Raw genomic sequence first — 13769 nt, 5'->3', positions numbered from 1 at the left:
CTTTATCACTCACAAGTGTGTATCCCCCCCACACACAATTAAATTAAATTACTGGTGTGTATGACTAAGTCACTAATGACTCATCAAGTCATCACTCACCACACCCTCCCCCTCCCCTTATCAATCTTCAAGTATTTTAAAGACTGTCTAGAAAACCTACCCCTTCCCAAAATGCACCCCTCTGTCTCACTAGCTTGCCATCTCGGGGGCAAGTATTGTTTTTTCGTGAATATTGATTGGAGGGTGCCCATGTTGTTTCTGGAGCTTGCTGCTGGGCGGTGACTGATGACGTCACAGGTAATTCCAGTAGTTGATGATGGGTGGCGCTGCAGTCGCAGCAAGGTATTGAGGTTTATATTTTTACCAAAGTGTATACGGTAGGTGGGATTTGAACCACGAGAGCAGGAATGATCTATGTTAGGAGGCAGACACTCTGACCACATGACCACGAGCAAAGATGAGGTTGTGATGTGGATGAGTTATTCATGATGCGTGCAAGCGACCGGCAATCGTTGAAGACGTGTTAGGTATTGGGGAGGGTTAATGGCGGCCATCTTAGCCGGTGACAAAATCATTTTCAATCGTCGTCGAAAACATTTTAATCATTGAGGGAGAGATTTTTACTTCACGGATGAAAAATTATTCTCTTTCTTAATAAAAAAAAAGATTAAAACCATTGCTTGAATGAACTTATGTGACATCAGCGTATACTTAAATGTTATTAGTAAACATGCACTAGTCTGAAAACTGAAGCTGTTTTCAACTCTCTTCTGCACCTTTGTACATTCTATGTGCGGTCAGGGTGTGTGTTTGTGGGTCTGAATTTTGTGCACTTTGACATTAAGGGGCCCGCCTACATGCAGTGCAAAGTGAGCTGCAGAGGTTTAACAATTAGTTGTTTTTATCGAAACTATTTGACATGCGATTACCGATTTCGGATATAAAAGAGATTAAGGTACCGGGCATGATCCTAAAGTTGTTTAAGATGTCTCAGACATATAGTCGATTAGTAAATGCATGCTGAATAAGCCTAATTAGCGTATTTTCAGAGGCACGCCAAGCTCACAGTTTTCATTACTATTGCGTAAAACCACTTTTGGATCGTGCACCAATCCTTTCTCTTTCGCTGCGTATATAATTTGCACTAGGTCACAACGGAAAATTTTGAGAAAAACCGTGATTTCTACGACGTGTGCTGCGCGAATGTTCTTCCCGGTATGTGGCGCCGCCACGGCCGCTTGACCTTGGATGACGAGGCAGGATGAAGGGGTCTCCGCGCTGCCTTTCTTCCTGTCCTCTTTCAGTTGTGCTTCGCTTGCCCGGACTGAATACTCACCCCGGCTAGGGCGGGCCTGTGGACACCAGACCGGGCTGAGTACACGCGTATTCCACAGTTAGTTGTGTTGAGGCCGAACGACATTAGAATTCAGCGTGACTGCAGGCGGGGTCATAAGGCAAGGTTACGACAGAATGCACCTCGGAAGAAGAACAAAACCATTAAAGGAAGTAAACGCCAAATCGTTGGGCATAAGTAATATTTCATTATACAAGTGATATATTCAAATCGATTTTATATGGCTTTGTTAGTTACGTATTTATTAATTTTATTTTATATGTGGCCATTAATATTTTTAATGGTATAAATTTATATGCAATCAACACTTTTAACCAAAATATGCATTTAACCATTTTAAAAACGCCAAGTTGAAATAAAGAATTTCACGTAACATTTAAAAAAGTATTTTTTTTTACTTCAATTGTGAATGAACGTAAGAATAAGAAGAGCCTTTTTTTTGGAGGGGGGGGGGGGGGGTTCTTATTTGGTAAGCAGAATTTGGTGCCCAAAGCAATTAGCTACAAACTGTTCGGTGTGTGCAAACATGCATAAATATTGCAGTATTTCAGACAGTGTAAGTTTAATTTGGACATAGAAGCTTGTCATTATAGTCACAATTAAAACAAATAGTATTTTGCCGGCTGTCCATGGCTGACTGTGATAGTTTGTAGTGGGAACACCTCTACACATTTGAAAATTTTTATACAGAAAACAAGAATAGTAAGTCATAAATAGCATTTGTTGCATGTTATTAATGGCCGTACGATTAGTACACACTTCTATGTTTTTTTCCGGTGATTCAAACCATAAACGTCGGAGTCTAGCAACATACGTGCGGTTCTGGAAGTTGGAAGTGTATGCGTTCGGAGACGTACACGTGTCAATCTCGCTAAGCTCAGACTCACAGTTGACAAACGGAACTCCGTGAGAGCGGTTCAAAAAAAGTATCATATTGCATTATCGCCGCTGCTAATTGTAAAACCTTGACGAATTCCACAGGTTACTAAGAGACGTGTAATGTGTAGCCGCCGCTAAAATAAGAAAAAAACGACGCTGTGTTTATACTAATATCTCGTGTCACTTAAACCTCTCTGTGCGCTGGCGTGTTACGCATTGCGGAAAAAAGTTATCGTCTGTGCACATACCGTTCCACTCGTCTCACGTCACATTCTCATCAAGCACCCGAGCCCGGCAGTCGGACTGCATGCCTGACATTATAGCCCGCAGAATAAAACCATTTGTATATAAATGTTCAATTTTTAGTTTCTTTTGCTTACGAAGAGGCGACGCCGGACGTTTCGGCATCTAGGACCTTATTCACAATGCGCAGTCCGCAGTTTGACAACTTGCAACCGGCAGGCGGCAGTCGGAGATAAACTGTTCCACAGACAGCAGTCCAGCAGTCGCCAGTCGAGCAGTGGGATATCATCTAACTTCATTTCGGACTGCCAGACCGTCCCGGAGCAATGGCATACAAGAGATCCCACGCGGAATGACTGAAGAGTTTTAACATCAGCCGTCGTGTTTAAAATCTGCATGGATGCAACTGACAAAGTATTTTATAAAATTGACAAAGCTATATTCTGGCTGCAGGCACGGCGGCTCAAAATAGAATGGATAAGTTGTTTCTGGTTGAGGCAAACGAATGGTGTTTAACCATTCAAAAACATGGCATATGAACATCCGAGGCCAAACATCCTGATGCCATTAAGACCAGGTGACATCAGGATGAAAGAAGAAAAGTTAGTGCTCCTGGAATACCCTCACGGGTTCAGTCCTAGGAGGTAGAGGTGGTGAGGCTAGGCCGGGCTTCGGCCCGAAACAACTTGTAGATAAGAGACATCAGGATGGAAAGAAGAAAAGTTAGTGCTCCTGGAATACCCTAACGGGTTCAGTCCTAGGAGGTGGAGGTGGTGAGGCTAGGCCGGGCTTCGGCCCGAAACAACTTGTAGATAAGAGACATCAGGATAGAAAGAAGAAAAGTTAGTGCTCCTGGAATACCCTCACGGGTTCAGTCCCAGGAGGTGGAGGTGGTGAGGCTAGGCCGGGCTTCGGCCCGAAACAACTTGTAGATAAGAGACATCAGGATGGAAAGAAGAAAAGTTAGTGCTCCTGGAATACCCTCACGGGTTCAGTCCCAGGAGGTGGAGGTGGTGAGGCTAGGCCGGGCTTCGGCCCGAAACAACTTGTAGATAAGAGACATCAGGATGGAAAGAAGAAAAGTTAGTGCTCCTGGAATACCCTCACGGGTTCAGTCCCAGGAGGTGGAGGTGGTGAGGCTAGGCCGGGCTTCGGCCCGAAACAACTTGTAGATAAGAGACATCAGGATGGAAAGAAGAAAAGTTAGTGCTCCTGGAATACCCTCACGGGTTCAGACCTAGGAGGTGGAGGTGGTGAGGCTAGGCCGGGCTTCGGCCCGAAACAACTTGTAGATAAGAGACATCAGGATGGAAAGAAGAAAAGTTAGTGCTCCTGGAATACCCTAACGGGTTCAGTCCTAGGAGGTGGAGGTGGTGAGGCTAGGCCGGGCTTCGGCCCGAAACAACTTGTAGATAAGAGACATCAGGATAGAAAGAAGAAAAGTTAGTGCTCCTGGAATACCCTCACGGGTTCAGTCCCAGGAGGTGGAGGTGGTGAGGCTAGGCCGGGCTTCGGCCCGAAACAACTTGTAGATAAGAGACATCAGGATGGAAAGAAGAAAAGTTAGTGCTCCTGGAATACCCTCACGGGTTCAGTCCCAGGAGGTGGAGGTGGTGAGGCTAGGCCGGGCTTCGGCCCGAAACAACTTGTAGATAAGAGACATCAGGATGGAAAGAAGAAAAGTTAGTGCTCCTGGAATACCCTCACGGGTTCAGTCCCAGGAGGTGGAGGTGGTGAGGCTAGGCCGGGCTTCGGCCCGAAACAACTTGTAGATAAGAGACATCAGGATGGAAAGAAGAAAAGTTAGTGCTCCTGGAATACCCTCACGGGTTCAGACCTAGGAGGTGGAGGTGGTGAGGCTAGGCCGGGCTTCGGCCCGAAACAACTTGTAGATAAGAGACATCAGGATGGAAAGAAGAAAAGTTAGTGCTCCTGGAATACCCTCACGGGTTCAGTCCCAGGAGGTGGAGGTGGTGAGGCTAGGCCGGGCTTCGGCCCGAAACAACTTGTAGATAAGAGACATCAGGATGGAAAGAAGAAAAGTTAGTGCTCCTGGAATACCCTCACGGGTTCAGTCCCAGGAGGTGGAGGTGGTGAGGCTAGGCCGGGCTTCGGCCCGAAACAACTTGTAGATAAGAGACATCAGGATGGAAAGAAGAAAAGTTAGTGCTCCTGGAATACCCTCACGGGTTCAGACCTAGGAGGTGGAGGTGGTGAGGCTAGGCCGGGCTTCGGCCCGAAACAACTTGTAGATAAGAGACATCAGGATGGAAAGAAGAAAAGTTAGTGCTCCTGGAATACCCTAACGGGTTCAGTCCTAGAAGGTGGAGGTGGTGAGGCTAGGCCGGGCTTCGGCCCGAAACAACTTGTAGATAAGAAACATCAGGATGGAAAGAAGAAAAGTTAGTGCTCCTGGAATACCCTCACGGGTTCAGTCCCAGGAGGTGGAGGTGGTGAGGCTAGGCCGGGCTTCGGCCCGAAACAACTTGTAGATAAGAGACATCAGGATGGAAAGAAGAAAAGTTAGTGCTCCTGGAATACCCTCACGGGTTCAGTCCCAGGAGGTGGAGGTGGTGAGGCTAGGCTGGGCTTCGGCCCGAAACAACTTGTAGATAAGAGACTTCAGGATGGAAAGAAGAAAAGTAAGTGCTCCTGGAATACCCTCACGGGTTCAGACCTAGGAGGTGGAGGTGGTGAGGCTAGGCCGGGCTTCGGCCCGAAACAACTTGTAGATAAGAGACATCAGGATGGAAAGAAGAAAAGTTAGTGCTCCTGGAATACCCTCACGGGTTCAGACCTAGGAGGTGGAGGTGGTGAGGCTAGTCCGGGCTTCGGCCCGAAACAACTTGTAGATAAGAGACATCAGGATGGAAAGAAGAAAAGTTAGTGCTCCTGGAATACCCTAACGGGTTCAGTCCTAGGAGGTGGAGGTCGTGAGTCTAGGCCGGGCTTCGGCCCGAAACAACTTGTAGATAAGAGACATCAGGATGGAAAGAAGAAAAGTTAGTGCTCCTGGAATACCCTCACGGGTTCAGTCCCAGGAGGTGGAGGTGGTGAGGCTAGGCCGGGATTCGGCCCGAAACAACTTGTAGATAAGAGACATCAGGATGGAAAGAAGAAAAGTTAGTGCTCCTGGAATACCCTCACGGGTTCAGTCCCAGGAGGTGGAGGTGGTGAGGCTAGGCCGGGCTTCGGCCCGAAACAACTTGTAGATAAGAGACATCAGGATGGAAAGAAGAAAAGTTAGTGCTCCTGGAATACCCTCACGGGTTCAGTCCCAGGAGGTGGAGGTGGTGAGGCTAGGCCGGGCTTCGGCCCGAAACAACTTGTAGATAAGAGACATCAGGATGGAAAGAAGAAAAGTTAGTGCTCCTGGAATACCCTCACGGGTTCAGACCTAGGAGGTGGAGGTGGTGAGGCTAGGCTGGGCTTCGGCCCGAAACAACTTGTAGATAAGAGACATCAGGATGGAAAGAAGAAAAGTTAGTGCTCCTGGAATACCCTCACGGGTTCAGTCAAGGAGGTGTAGGTGGTGAGGCTAGGCCGGGCTTCGGCCCGAAACAACTTGTAGATAAGAGACATCAGGATGGAAAGAAGAAAAGTTAGTGCTCCTGGAATACCCTCACGGGTTCAGTCCCAGGAGGTGGAGGTGGTGAGGCTAGGCCGGGCTTCGGCCCGAAACAACTTGTAGATAAGAGACATCAGGATGGAAAGAAGAAAAGTTAGTGCTCCTGGAATACCCTCACGGGTTCAGTCCCAGGAGGTGGAGGTGGTGAGGCTAGGCCGGGCTTCGGCCCGAAACAACTTGTAGATAAGAGACATCAGGATGGAAAGAAGAAAAGTTAGTGCTCCTGGAATACCCTCACGGGTTCAGTCCCAGGAGGTGGAGGTGGTGAGGCTAGGCTGGGCTTCGGCCCGAAACAACTTGTAGATAAGAGACATCAGGATGGAAAGAAGAAAAGTTAGTGCTCCTGGAATACCCTCACGGGTTCAGTCCCAGGAGGTGGAGGTGGTGAGGCTAGGCTGGGTTTCGGCCCGAAACAACTTGTAGATAAGAGACATCAGGATGGAAAGAAGAAAAGTAAGTGCTCCTGGAATACCCTCACGGGTTCAGACCTAGGAGGTGGAGGTGGTGAGGCTAGGCCGGGCTTCGGCCCGAAACAACTTGTAGATAAGAGACATCAGGATGGAAAGATTAAAGTTAGTGCTCCTGGAATACCCTTACGGGTTCAGACCTAGGAGGTGGAGGTGGTGAGGCTAGTCCGGGCTTCGGCCCGAAACAACTTGTAGATAAGAGACATCAGGATGGAAAGAAGAAAAGTTAGTGCTCCTGGAATACCCTAACGGGTTCAGTCCTAGGAGGTGGAGGTGGTGAGTCTAGGCCGGGCTTCGGCCCGAAACAACTTGTAGATAAGAGACATCAGGATGGAAAGAAGAAAAGTTAGTGCTCCTGGAATACCCTCACGGGTTCAGTCCCAGGAGGTGGAGGTGGTGAGGCTAGGCCGGGATTCGGCCCGAAACAACTTGTAGATAAGAGACATCAGGATGGAAAGAAGAAAAGTTAGTGCTCCTGGAATACCCTCACGGGTTCAGTCCCAGGAGGTGGAGGTGGTGAGGCTAGGCCGGGCTTCGGCCCGAAACAACTTGTAGATAAGAGACATCAGGATGGAAAGAAGAAAAGTTAGTGCTCCTGGAATACCCTCACGGGTTCAGTCCCAGGAGGTGGAGGTGGTGAGGCTAGGCCGGGCTTCGGCCCGAAACAACTTGTAGATAAGAGACATCAGGATGGAAAGAAGAAAAGTTAGTGCTCCTGGAATACCCTCACGGGTTCAGACCTAGGAGGTGGAGGTGGTGAGGCTAGGCTGGGCTTCGGCCCGAAACAACTTGTAGATAAGAGACATCAGGATGGAAAGAAGAAAAGTTAGTGCTCCTGGAATACCCTCACGGGTTCAGTCAAGGAGGTGGAGGTGGTGAGGCTAGGCCGGGCTTCGGCCCGAAACAACTTGTAGATAAGAGACATCAGGATGGAAAGAAGAAAAGTTAGTGCTCCTGGAATACCCTCACGGGTTCAGTCCCAGGAGGTGGAGGTGGTGAGGCTAGGCCGGGCTTCGGCCCGAAACAACTTGTAGATAAGAGACATCAGGATGGAAAGAAGAAAAGTTAGTGCTCCTGGAATACCCTCACGGGTTCAGTCCCAGGAGGTGGAGGTGGTGAGGCTAGGCCGGGCTTCGGCCCGAAACAACTTGTAGATAAGAGACATCAGGATGGAAAGAAGAAAAGTTAGTGCTCCTGGAATACCCTCACGGGTTCAGTCCCAGGAGGTGGAGGTGGTGAGGCTAGGCCGGGCTTCGGCCCGAAACAACTTGTAGATAAGAGACATCAGGATGGAAAGAAGAAAAGTTAGTGCTCCTGGAATACCCTCACGGGTTGAGTCCCAGGAGGTGGAGGTGGTGAGGCTAGGCCGGGCTTCGGCCCGAAACAACTTGTAGATAAGAGACATCAGGATGGAAAGAAGAAAAGTTAGTGCTCCTGGAATACCCTCACGGGTTGAGTCCCAGGAGGTGGAGGTGGTGAGGCTAGGCCGGGCTTCGGCCCGAAACAACTTGTAGATAAGAGACATCAGGATGGAAAGAAGAAAAGTTAGTGCTCCTGGAATACCCTCACGGGTTCAGTCCCAGGAGGTGGAGGTGGTGAGGCTAGGCCGGGCTTCGGCCCGAAACAACTTGTAGATAAGAGACATCAGGATGGAAAGAAGAAAAGTTAGTGCTCCTGGAATACCCTCACGGGTTCAGTCCCAGGAGGTGGAGGTGGTGAGGCTAGGCCGGGCTTCGGCCCGAAACAACTTGTAGATAAGAGACATCAGGATGGAAAGAAGAAAAGTTAGTGCTCCTGGAATACCCTCACGGGTTCAGTCCTAGGAGGTGGAGGTGGTGAGGCTAGGCCGGGCTTCGGCCCGAAACAACTTGTAGATAAGAGACATCAGGATGGAAAGAAGAAAAGTTAGTGCTCCTGGAATACCCTCACGGGTTCAGTCCCAGGAGGTGGAGGTGGTGAGGCTAGGCCGGGCTTCGGCCCGAAACAACTTGTAGATAAGAGACATCAGGATGGAAAGAAGAAAAGTTAGTGCTCCTGGAATACCCTCACGGGTTCAGTCCCAGGAGGTGGAGGTGGTGAGGCTAGGCCGGGCTTCGGCCCGAAACAACTTGTAGATAAGAGACATCAGGATGGAAAGAAGAAAAGTTAGTGCTCCTGGAATACCCTCACGGGTTCAGACCTAGGAGGTGGAGGTGGTGAGGCTAGGCCGGGCTTCGGCCCGAAACAACTTGTAGATAAGAGACATCAGGATGGAAAGAAGAAAAGTTAGTGCTCCTGGAATACCCTAACGGGTTCAGTCCTAGAAGGTGGAGGTGGTGAGGCTAGGCCGGGCTTCGGCCCGAAACAACTTGTAGATAAGAGACATCAGGATGGAAAGAAGAAAAGTTAGTGCTCCTGGAATACCCTCACGGGTTCAGTCCCAGGAGGTGGAGGTGGTGAGGCTAGGCCGGGCTTCGGCCCGAAACAACTTGTAGATAAGAGACATCAGGATGGAAAGAAGAAAAGTTAGTGCTCCTGGAATACCCTCACGGGTTCAGTCCCAGGAGGTGGAGGTGGTGAGGCTAGGCTGGGCTTCGGCCCGAAACAACTTGTAGATAAGAGACATCAGGATGGAAAGAAGAAAAGTAAGTGCTCCTGGAATACCCTCACGGGTTCAGACCTAGGAGGTGGAGGTGGTGAGGCTAGGCCGGGCTTCGGCCCGAAACAACTTGTAGATAAGAGACATCAGGATGGAAAGAAGAAAAGTTAGTGCTCCTGGAATACCCTCACGGGTTCAGACCTAGGAGGTGGAGGTGGTGAGGCTAGTCCGGGCTTCGGCCCGAAACAACTTGTAGATAAGAGACATCAGGATGGAAAGAAGAAAAGTTAGTGCTCCTGGAATACCCTAACGGGTTCAGTCCTAGGAGGTGGAGGTCGTGAGTCTAGGCCGGGCTTCGGCCCGAAACAACTTGTAGATAAGAGACATCAGGATGGAAAGAAGAAAAGTTAGTGCTCCTGGAATACCCTCACGGGTTCAGTCCCAGGAGGTGGAGGTGGTGAGGCTAGGCCGGGATTCGGCCCGAAACAACTTGTAGATAAGAGACATCAGGATGGAAAGAAGAAAAGTTAGTGCTCCTGGAATACCCTCACGGGTTCAGTCCCAGGAGGTGGAGGTGGTGAGGCTAGGCCGGGCTTCGGCCCGAAACAACTTGTAGATAAGAGACATCAGGATGGAAAGAAGAAAAGTTAGTGCTCCTGGAATACCCTCACGGGTTCAGTCCCAGGAGGTGGAGGTGGTGAGGCTAGGCCGGGCTTCGGCCCGAAACAACTTGTAGATAAGAGACATCAGGATGGAAAGAAGAAAAGTTAGTGCTCCTGGAATACCCTCACGGGTTCAGACCTAGGAGGTGGAGGTGGTGAGGCTAGGCTGGGCTTCGGCCCGAAACAACTTGTAGATAAGAGACATCAGGATGGAAAGAAGAAAAGTTAGTGCTCCTGGAATACCCTCACGGGTTCAGTCAAGGAGGTGTAGGTGGTGAGGCTAGGCCGGGCTTCGGCCCGAAACAACTTGTAGATAAGAGACATCAGGATGGAAAGAAGAAAAGTTAGTGCTCCTGGAATACCCTCACGGGTTCAGTCCCAGGAGGTGGAGGTGGTGAGGCTAGGCCGGGCTTCGGCCCGAAACAACTTGTAGATAAGAGACATCAGGATGGAAAGAAGAAAAGTTAGTGCTCCTGGAATACCCTCACGGGTTCAGTCCCAGGAGGTGGAGGTGGTGAGGCTAGGCCGGGCTTCGGCCCGAAACAACTTGTAGATAAGAGACATCAGGATGGAAAGAAGAAAAGTTAGTGCTCCTGGAATACCCTCACGGGTTCAGTCCCAGGAGGTGGAGGTGGTGAGGCTAGGCTGGGCTTCGGCCCGAAACAACTTGTAGATAAGAGACATCAGGATGGAAAGAAGAAAAGTTAGTGCTCCTGGAATACCCTCACGGGTTCAGTCCCAGGAAGTGGAGGTGGTGAGGCTAGGCTGGGCTTCGGCCCGAAACAACTTGTAGATAAGAGACATCAGGATGGAAAGAAGAAAAGTAAGTGCTCCTGGAATACCCTCACGGGTTCAGACCTAGGAGGTGGAGGTGGTGAGGCTAGGCCGGGCTTCGGCCCGAAACAACTTGTAGATAAGAGACATCAGGATGGAAAGAAGAAAAGTTAGTGCTCCTGGAATACCCTCACGGGTTCAGACCTAGGAGGTGGAGGTGGTGAGGCTAGTCCGGGCTTCGGCCCGAAACAACTTGTAGATAAGAGACATCAGGATGGAAAGAAGAAAAGTTAGTGCTCCTGGAATACCCTAACGGGTTCAGTCCTAGGAGGTGGAGGTGGTGAGTCTAGGCCGGGCTTCGGCCCGAAACAACTTGTAGATAAGAGACATCAGGATGGAAAGAAGAAAAGTTAGTGCTCCTGGAATACCCTCACGGGTTCAGTCCCAGGAGGTGGAGGTGGTGAGGCTAGGCCGGGATTCGGCCCGAAACAACTTGTAGATAAGAGACATCAGGATGGAAAGAAGAAAAGTTAGTGCTCCTGGAATACCCTCACGGGTTCAGTCCCAGGAGGTGGAGGTGGTGAGGCTAGGCCGGGCTTCGGCCCGAAACAACTTGTAGATAAGAGACATCAGGATGGAAAGAAGAAAAGTTAGTGCTCCTGGAATACCCTCACGGGTTCAGTCCCAGGAGGTGGAGGTGGTGAGGCTAGGCCGGGCTTCGGCCCGAAACAACTTGTAGATAAGAGACATCAGGATGGAAAGAAGAAAAGTTAGTGCTCCTGGAATACCCTCACGGGTTCAGACCTAGGAGGTGGAGGTGGTGAGGCTAGGCTGGGTTTCGGCCCGTAACAACTTGTAGATAAGAGACATCAGGATGGAAAGAAGAAAAGTTAGTGCTCCTGGAATACCCTCACGGGTTCAGTCAAGGAGGTGGAGGTGGTGAGGCTAGGCCGGGCTTCGGCCCGAAACAACTTGTAGATAAGAGACATCAGGATGGAAAGAAGAAAAGTTAGTGCTCCTGGAACACCCTCACGGGTTCAGTCCCAGGAGGTGGAGGTGGTGAGGCTAGGCCGGGCTTCGGCCCGAAACAACTTGTAGATAAGAGACATCAGGATGGAAAGAAGAAAAGTTAGTGCTCCTGGAATACCCTCACGGGTTCAGTCCCAGGAGGTGGAGGTGGTGAGGCTAGGCCGGGCTTCGGCCCGAAACAACTTGTAGATAAGAGACATCAGGATGGAAAGAAGAAAAGTTAGTGCTCCTGGAATACCCTCACGGGTTCAGTCCCAGGAGGTGGAGGTGGTGAGGCTAGGCCGGGCTTCGGCCCGAAACAACTTGTAGATAAGAGACATCAGGATGGAAAGAAGAAAAGTTAGTGCTCCTGGAATACCCTCACGGGTTCAGTCCCAGGAGGTGGAGGTGGTGAGGCTAGGCCGGGCTTCGGCCCGAAACAACTTGTAGATAAGAGACATCAGGATGGAAAGAAGAAAAGTTAGTGCTCCTGGAATACCCTCACGGGTTGAGTCCCAGGAGGTGGAGGTGGTGAGGCTAGGCCGGGCTTCGGCCCGAAACAACTTGTAGATAAGAGACATCAGGATGGAAAGAAGAAAAGTTAGTGCTCCTGGAATACCCTCACGGGTTCAGTCCCAGGAGGTGGAGGTGGTGAGGCTAGGCCGGGCTTCGGCCCGAAACAACTTGTAGATAAGAGACATCAGGATGGAAAGAAGAAAAGTTAGTGCTCCTGGAATACCCTCACGGGTTCAGTCCCAGGAGGTGGAGGTGGTGAGGCTAGGCCGGGCTTCGGCCCGAAACAACTTGTAGATAAGAGACATCAGGATGGAAAGAAGAAAAGTTAGTGCTCCTGGAATACCCTCACGGGTTCAGTCCTAGGAGGTGGAGGTGGTGAGGCTAGGCCGGGCTTCGGCCCGAAACAACTTGTAGATAAGAGACATCAGGATGGAAAGAAGAAAAGTTAGTGCTCCTGGAATACCCTCACGGGTTCAGTCCTAGGAGGTGGAGGTGGTGAGGCTAGGCCGGGCTTCGGCCCGAAACAACTTGTAGATAAGAGACATCAGGATGGAAAGAAGAAAAGTTAGTGCTCCTGGAATACCCTCACGGGTTCAGTCCTAGGAGGTGGAGGTGGTGAGGCCAGGCCGGGCTTCGGCCCGAAACAACTTGTAGATAAGAGACATCAGGATGGAAAGAAGAAAAGTTAGTGCTCCTGGAATACCCTCACGGGTTCAGTCCCAGGAGGTGGAGGTGGTGAGGCTAGGCCGGGCTTCGGCCCGAAACAACTTGTAGATAAGAGACATCAGGATGGAAAGAAGAAAAGTTAGTGCTCCTGGAATACCCTCACGGGTTCAGTCCTAGGAGGTGGAGGTGGTGGGGCCAGGCCGGGCTTCGGCCCGAAACAACTTGTAGATAAGAGACATCAGGATGGAAAGAAGAAAAGTTAGTGGTCCTGGAATACCCTCTCGGGTTCAGTCCTAGGAGGTGGAGGTGGTGAGGCCAGGCCGGGCTTCGGCCCGAAACAACTTGTAGATAAGAGTCATCAGGATGGAAAGAAGAAAAGTTAGTGCTCCTGGAATACCCTCACGGGTTCAGTCCTAGGAGGTGGAGGTGGTGAGGCCAGGCCGGGCTTCGGCCCGAAACAACTTGCCAGACCGCCAGCTGTCAAAATATTTTCACCTATCAGAAAATCTTTCGCGATGATGTGGTTTAATCAAATACTCCCTTGGTCATGTTATGTAATTTTGACTGGCGACTCCGGACTGCTGACTATGAACTACTTGTTGCCTACCGATGCTACGCTAACTGCAATCCTAAATTTTGCTTTGGAATTATACAAAAAAACATTTACCACCTAAAACCCTGCAATGAAAATATTTAGCAAATATCTCAAATTTTAAAATTGATTTTTTTATGTTACATTCTTTAATATCGATATTAATGATAATACCAATTTTAAAGCTTTAATAAAACCGGCCCGTTGTCGTATATCAGGTTTTTTCTATTTACGATATTCATGAACACTGTCGTTTTTACATGTTTTATATATAACGTATTCTATATAACTAATATTAAACAATCGAAGGATTATCAGCATTTGTTGTGAAACTTTCCTATAATGTAATAATAACACGTGTAGGGCCTATTGACGAAACAATCGTTCGTTAAATTTTTGTAA

The sequence above is a fragment of the Bacillus rossius genome, chromosome 6, assembly GCF_032445375.1.
Source record: "Bacillus rossius redtenbacheri isolate Brsri chromosome 6, Brsri_v3, whole genome shotgun sequence".
NCBI lineage: Eukaryota > Metazoa > Arthropoda > Insecta > Phasmatodea > Bacillidae > Bacillus > Bacillus rossius.
The sequence above is the reverse complement of the archived record's forward strand: the minus strand, read 5'-3'. Positions refer to the sequence as shown.